Below are 7,926 nucleotides of genomic sequence, written 5' to 3'. Positions count from 1 at the left end.
CTTACAAACCTAAAACCAGCACCTTTCAAAGTGCGAATGACGGATCATCAAGTTGTGCAGGCAATTGGGATGCTAGAGGGTATGCAGATAAGAGTAGGCAAGGAAAAGTTCAAGACCAGTTTCCTAGTACTGGATGTGCAAGGCGCGTATGGGATGCTACTGGGGCGCCCATGGTTGCGAATGGCACAAGCTATTCACAACTATGCCAATCAGACTCTGACTATACAAGGTGTCAATAGCAGAATTCAGATTTAGACGAACAATACTAGGACCTGGAGGAAGGAAATACGACCAGAAGACCTTTGCCAGAAGTATAAGGTGAAGAAAATTGAGAGGATGCTGGCGGCAATGAATATTTTTTCATTAGCTGAAAAAGATCTCAATGTGGTATTATTGGACAAAGATCAGGCTGAAAAGCAAAAGAAGCAGTTTCCAGATCAATTCACTGAACTGAATGTTGGGGAATGACCAGTTCAGTTAACTAGAAGGTCGAAAGAACCAGTGGATTCCCGTCTGTCAACAATTTTTGAACAAGTGACTGGGAGTCGAAATAGCAATTCAGAGTCCAGAGGACAGTCTTGGGATTACGCTGAGGAATCAACCAAACAAAAGGGTGGTGGGCCTAATTGGTTGCTTCCAGATGATCAAGAAATAGAGCAACGAAATCTAGGTTCTGAGGAGAATCCGAGAGTGATCAAATTCAACAAACATCTAAGTCCAATCATGAAAGACGTGGGACGCATGTCTAACCTCACCATCCTGTCTTATTGCAGTATTAGCGAGAACCACGATTAATTTGTCAACCATGGGAGGAAGTTGACTCGACTACTGCATAGAGGCTACAAGAGGTTGTCAATTTCTTGGAAAACAACTAACAACTCGCATCTAACTCAGGCTACACTCAAGTGACTGAAATCACCAAAAGCCAATCGCTTATCAGCAAGCAAATCACATCCGTTACAGCATCAAATGACATCCAAACGTAACGAAACTTCTAGGACAAGTTTACAAGACATAAGCACACATTCCTATGGCCTCAAACCCCACTTTAGGTCAAGTTCCAAAATCGCGATTATTAACAGCAATGGATTTTTGACCTAATCGTTTTCGACCCAGAATGCATCTAAATGCTTAGCAATGATGCCCCAATACCCCGCCTATGCTTAGTTTTTTATTTGAACATGTAAATTCCTAGTTATGATGAAATTAGGCCGCGGGTCAGCGACGCCAAAAGCTACGAAATACTGTGAATGGCTTACGTCAATGCGTAGAGCTCTTACCTACGGTTGCAATGCAACAAACGCATTTGCAATGTGACAACCGGAGAGGGATTAGGAAGCGCAAGAAGGAGAGAAGTGAGCGTTGTTAGCTCACGCTGTGTATTTCTTATCCAAAAAACTTATTAAAAACTTACAAAAATTGGCTTTTATACCTTAGCCAAGGTTTTTGAGTGATCGAAAGTAATAATCTGGAGTTCTACCAAAGTTGGGAATTGACTGGCTGATACAATCTGGAAGCTTATAGCCCCAACTCATTAATTACAAGGTTTACCAAGAAAATAGGAGTTACAATATTCCCGATTTATCAAAATAATAATTGTTTTACAAGGAAAACTCCGAAAAATGGTATCCACGTTAGCTTGCTACTAACATTCCCACCCTCCTCGCTTGTGTCGTTCCTTGACACAGCTTTATGGGCTGAAGTAATCTTCGGGTTGGTGGCGGGCGAGGCGGTCCTTCAGTGCTTCCAGTCCCTTTTCGTATCTGATTTTGCGTTCTTTGTCTGGCACTTGCAAAAATTGCATGGTGACTCTATTTTTTAGTTCCACTGCCGAGTAACCTACAAATCTTGTTGTGAGGTGGCTTATCACCGGCGCAAATATCTTCGTTCGCGAGGTGAAAAAGCCAGTGTAGAATGCCTCCTCAAAAGCTAGCATATTGTGCGAGGGCAGAAACATGCATCGGGCATAAAAGCCATAAAGAAATTCCTCTGAGGGCTGGCCACTTAAATCATAGCAGAGACCTTTGTTCCCTTCCAAAAATGAGAGCCATGGAGCTCTTGTCGGCTCAGGATCATAGAAGACTTGTATGCATGTGAGTAGCATCCGACAGATTTTATATAACATGGCACGGGAGAGATCTGGCAGACTTTTGAAGAATGTCATGGCGCCCGTTAGGGTTTTCACCATGTATTCTTCTATTGCTTGGCCTCTCTCTGCAGCTAGCATCCTGGGAAAGTTTAGCCATGTTGGCCTCTTCTTCTATAGTGCTTCGTGTGCTTGCCATGTCCTTACTCGAGGTACAGGACAAACTATTGGATCTTTCTGTATGTCCGCAGGTGCTGTCGTGAACAGAATCAAGTATCTTGGATTCTTGTTCAGCCAGCTTAGCCTCCACTTTGGGTGGTCTTTATCTACGCCATCTTCTTGCATATCCTTGTATAATCTTTCTTTTAACTGTAAGAGATCAACCTTGATAAGAGGGTATGGTAGGGATTGTTGGTGCCATTGAGCATTGATTTGATTGGGAGTGAGTTGAGTGACGTTGACTGAGTGCAAAACTCTCAACTCCCAATCCATAGCTGCCTTCCACTGCTCATTTGCCTCCACGGTGATCTTCTCCTTCAGTGCATCTTCTTCATCCTTTGACAGATGGACCATTGGCACTGTGTCTTCCTCTGTGATTTGGACTTGAAAATCTTCTCCACCACTCGGCTCTGTTGTAGACTGCGTCTCAAAGTCAGCAAATGAGACCGAGGGGATTTCCACTTGGGGTGGCTCTGAAGTCCTTGCCTCTTCCTGTATATTTGGCTTTCCCTCTTTGAGGAGCTGATTCATTCTTTTGAATTCTGCAATTTCCTTAACACTAGGTTGGTAACCTAACAGGACATAAAAGTGTCCTTTCAGGGTTTTGAAAAAAACCTCCAAAACCATAGTAGATCCACTCATTTTGTAAAATCCTTTCATGAGGTTATAGTTCAAGGCCTACTACACATGGAAAAAATAAGAAACTTGTAAAAATTTCTCATCTTTTGGTCACACCAAGCCTCCAAAGTTGATGGACCAGTACATTTTCATCAAAACAGTCATTTCTTACGTTTTGTTGCATAAAAATAAGATTAGGGATTTTTGTAGGGCTTGAGATAAATTCCCTAGTTAACTTCAATGGGTTGGTGATTAGAACATATGATTGCTTCTCACTCACTATTTTTTGTTTTGCCGAAAGAAATAGGTACAAAAAAGTTGAATTTTTACCATTCTGCAGACCTATCATCAAAGTTTCTATAGCCACACTCAATACAAATAATATATGCATGTTTTCTTAGTTCCGTATTGTCCTTAAGGTTCATAAGGAGCCATGGAGCATGTCAAAGAATAATACATCTCTTACCAAGGGAATCTTGGGGACAAAGATGAAGTGCTAAATACAGCAAACATGAAAAAACTGGGTTCAACATTATGAGTTGTAGAATCCCATAGAAAGTATTCAGTATCTAGCCAAATTTGATCCTTATGACTAGATATGGTTACTACCTACAAAATGCATGTAGTTGTCACAAGAAACTAACAATATTGAAAAAGCTATACTTGATATACTAGAATGTTTTGTTTTCTTCTATAATTGGAAAAATCAACCATCGTTGTCTACTATGAAAAATAGGGTATTAGGTGCCCCAAAACCCAAGGAATATTAGCTTTATGTTACAATATGCGACATAGAAAATCAAAACTACATTTGGATATCATGAAAGCCACCAAAAAAATCATAGAAGAGCTAAAATTGGCTAAAAAACAGGATTTGACAATTTTTGTAATTTGGTCATAACTTACAACTTTAACATTTATTTCTCCCTGAAGCATCAGGACATGTTGAGGACTACTAAAGATAGTTCTCTAGCATTATAGACCTCACAAAAATGAATTCTAGAGTGGTATAGTTGCAAAAAGTTGAAAAAAGCCAAAAACAGGACCCGTTTTTTCACACAGTTTAGGTTGTGAAATGTTGTGCAAGGACAAGGTTAAAGATAGAATTGATATTCCAAAAAAATATCGAGTTTTTTTTAGCTCATGAGACAAATTTCTAGACAGATAGCACCTCAAAATCCATTTTGAAACTCTTGACATAATTCAAGGAAAATGGTCACTTAACAGGACATAAAAGTGTCCCAGGATATAAAAGTGTCCCATTACCAACCTAGTGTTAAGGAGCTCCTTCTCTCTTTGGACCCGCATGAGTGCCAGGTCTTTGCGTTGTGACTGCTCCAGCTTCAACTCCAGTTCTAAATCTTTGTTTTTCTTTTCTAGAGCTTTATACACTTCATTTGTTCCCTTGATCGAGGCCACGGCTGGATTTTCTCTTAACTATCGCAAGAAAGTGGCCTGATCATTAATTCTTTGTTTAGAATACTACAGAGATGCGTTTGCTACATCCAATTGTACTTGAATCTTCTGAGATGACAGAGAGGTGGTAAGAAGCTCATTTGTCACCTTTGTCAACTGCTCATCTTTCACTTTGCAGGCATCAGATAACTTAGTCAGGAGGTCACCCAATTCTTCCATTTCCTTCTGTTGGCTGTCCTTGGCTATCTGATGCCATTCTGCTTCAGTCTTTAGCTCTTGTACTTGCCTTTGGAGATCTGTGATAGTAGCCATTCTGTCATCGAGCTCGCCTTGAAGAGCATCGATGACGTTTTCTAATTCTTTGGCTTTAGTACTGCAGTTAAAGGCTGCTGATTGGAGTTTCTCTGTCATGATTTTCATATGCCTTGCATACTCGATTACTTATAGAATGACTTCATCATTGGACTGTCACTCTTCCTGTCATGCTAGTTCAGATGTGCCGATAGCCTCTTGTGTTGCTCCTTGCTGTGTTGTTATTGCTGGTGTTTCTATAGAGATGGTTGCTTTTCCTTGGCCATCCTAAGGTTTTGAAACCTCGGAATTTTTTGGCTGAGTGGAAACAAGCTGTGTGGTCTCAACCCTTACATTTTCTTCAGTTGTAGGCCTTCCTGTCTTCTCGGTCTCGGTTTCTTCCTCATGTGTAGTGGTTTGCTCTTTTTCTGTATCTTCTTCTTTATCAGTTTCATCTGCTGGCTTGTGAGTTTCCTCGGTTGTCTGCTCTGGTTCTGGTTCAGATTCATTTTCTTCATGTTGTTCAGCGTGGTTAGCTTGCTGAGTAGCTTCCGTTTGGTGGGTGGACTCAGACTCTCTTTCCTTGTCAGTCTCGGCTTCTTCAGTGGTTTCTTGGCCTGGCGGTGATGATGGTGGAGTGGTCCTGTTGTTCTAGCGGCGGTGAGGTGGGTCGGGGAGATGCCTGGCCTTGATCTTGAGTTGCTACTTCCTCAACTTTCTTGGCCGCTTCGTCCGCCTCTTTCAGCTTCAAGGCCTCTGCCTCTTGGTACATTCTTTCTAAATGATCCTTGGGATCCTCGGCCTCTTTCCTTGAATGATGTTTCGTTCGAAGTCCCTTCAAGCCGGTGGGTACCCACTTTTCTGGGTCTTTTCCATGCGCTTGCCTAGTGCGCTAATATGCATGTTTTTCTCTTTCAAATCTCGCTTCCTTTTGAGCTGGCTCCTCTTGGTGAGCAGCCACAGCTTTCCTCTTCATCTCTTCCCTCCTAGCTCTTTTTTCTTCGTTGTCAGAGCTTTCACTGCTATGCTGCTCTGATGAACTGTCATCAGATTCATCACCTGATTTAAATGATCTCTTACCAGATCTTGGAGAGGGTTGAGTTGCCAAGATCCAGGTGTTCTGATCTGGGGCAGGCGGTAGGTTGTCAGCCATGCCGATGGCATGATAGGATATTCTAGTCAATACTTCCGGCGCCCAAGTATGTTATCTTTCCCTCCTTCTTGGTGGCCTTCAATGTTGTCAACACATATTGCATGTGGTCCACAGGTTGTCTGGTGGTTGAATTCAGAACTTGTGTAAAAGTGGTGGCCACGATGTGATTTGGTGTCCTGTAACTTGGTGGCCTTTTCACCAGGAAATGGAAATGTTGGTGGTACAGACGGCCTGGCTCTTCCATTGCTTGTGGATGAGATCGACAAATGTAGCCACAGTTGTTTCCTTTGTAAATGTGCCCGCTATTTTTCTATCTCTTGCCTACATGGTCATCCCTTCAGTGGGCAATCTGAGTGCCTCTGCCACTATTTCCTTTGTAATTACAACCTCGACCTTGTTTCCTTGGTTGTCCGAGATTTGGGCAGTTCCGTCTTCTTTGATGGTGGACAGAAGCTCTTAAGCTTTTTGAAAGTCTACTCTGCAGGGCTCTTGTTCATAGAAGTGTCGGAGTCCCAACCTGCGGTTATCCTCTTTGGTTTCTTGCTTTGCTGCGACATCATAAACCTCTTTAGGCAAGAGCTGCAACTCTACCGGATGTCCTTCTTCACTCTTAAACCTGCCAGTGAAGACCGTGGTGTGGTGTTCTTCTAACTGCTCTTTAGAAAGGTAAGATACCTTTGCTGCCTTTACTGACTCGGGGTCCAGTTGATACGGGGGAAATTCTTGCAGTTTTTCCTTTTGGTTTAACTTCTTTGTGGCCTTCTCCGTGGCTTGCATTGCTCCTATTTAGTGAATAGAGTGCAAAGTTAGCAGATTTATCGGATTTTCTGTGGAATGTCCTTTTAGACTAAAATGTTGATAATTTGGTCCAAATTGCTTCAAATCAATTTTTGAACAAGCAAAGATGCATAAAATCATGCAAGGAACAAAACTGTACGGTCAAAACAAAAATTTGCAACCAAATAAATAATCGCGATTATTTACAGTTGGAAAATTTTTCAAATTTTTTGCAAACTTGGCTTTACAGGCTTGAAGTATGTGCCAATTGCATGCTCTGAGGGAAATATGGGCTCATTTGGATGTACAAGGTGAAAATGGTACCAGATTTTGGCTTTAGGTCTCTGAAACAGTAGATATAAAGGAAATTTGAGATTTTAAAATCCAAATTGACTCAAAATTGGATAGTGGACTCATCTCAACATGCTCTTTGGATGTATGATGACAATATATCCAAATTGCCCCATTTTGGCCAAAAAGTAAATAATCGCGATTATTAACTTTTCTTCCAAAATTGACATTTTTTGGCATAGACTGGTTCTAGGCATGGTATAGACCTTGGGTATGAATTATGAGGTGATTTGCATCAAGAAAAGTTGTTCATAACCCAAATTTTGGTTTTTACAGACTTCTTTTTGTTTTTTGGCAATTTTGCAAGTAAGGGGTGGTCATTTTGGCTCATACTTGATTTTTGGCTTGTAATCGGATGTGTACACATGATAGGTGAGGTGAATTGACAATTTCCAAGCAAAAATATTACAAAAGTAAATAATCTCGATTATTTACAACAGTGACAAAAACTTTGCATTTCACATAAATTTTGACCTAAACATGTTTCATACACCTAATACAAGTCCTAAATTGAATTTGGTCAAGTTTGGTCATGCCGGCATCATTTTGTGTTCTGTCGACTCTGAATTCACCGTTTTTTGTGATTACTCTGTCTGTTAGGTTGGTCAGTCAACTTTGAGGCTTTGGACTTGTCTGTAACATCATCATGAAGCTACTTGTCCAATTTTGGCTCATTTGGAGTTAGTTTGGCCTCGTATGTCGAATTTGATGCTTTGTAACCTTCGAGCCGTTTTCTCTTTTTGAGGGCTTTACTTGATGGATTTCTCCAAACCAATCATATACATTGTATATGAACCTCATTAGCAAGCCATCTGTGGGGTCAGGTCGGAATTCTGGCCTTTCCCAAAAAACCCTAATTCGCTACTTGAGACTTCCTTGACCCCAGCCGAATGATCATCTGATGGTATAGAATGGTTCTATTATGTTAGGGCATGCTATGGTTCAAATACCATCCGATTTGGTCAAGTTGGCAGGCCGCTATGGTCACTTTTAGGTCATAGGTCTTCGTGCACTG

This window comes from Adiantum capillus-veneris, chromosome 19 (genome assembly GCF_014529385.1).
Source record: "Adiantum capillus-veneris isolate H3 chromosome 19, ASM1452938v2, whole genome shotgun sequence".
NCBI classification, from domain to species: domain Eukaryota; kingdom Viridiplantae; phylum Streptophyta; class Polypodiopsida; order Polypodiales; family Pteridaceae; genus Adiantum; species Adiantum capillus-veneris.
The sequence above is the reverse complement of the archived record's forward strand: the minus strand, read 5'-3'. Positions refer to the sequence as shown.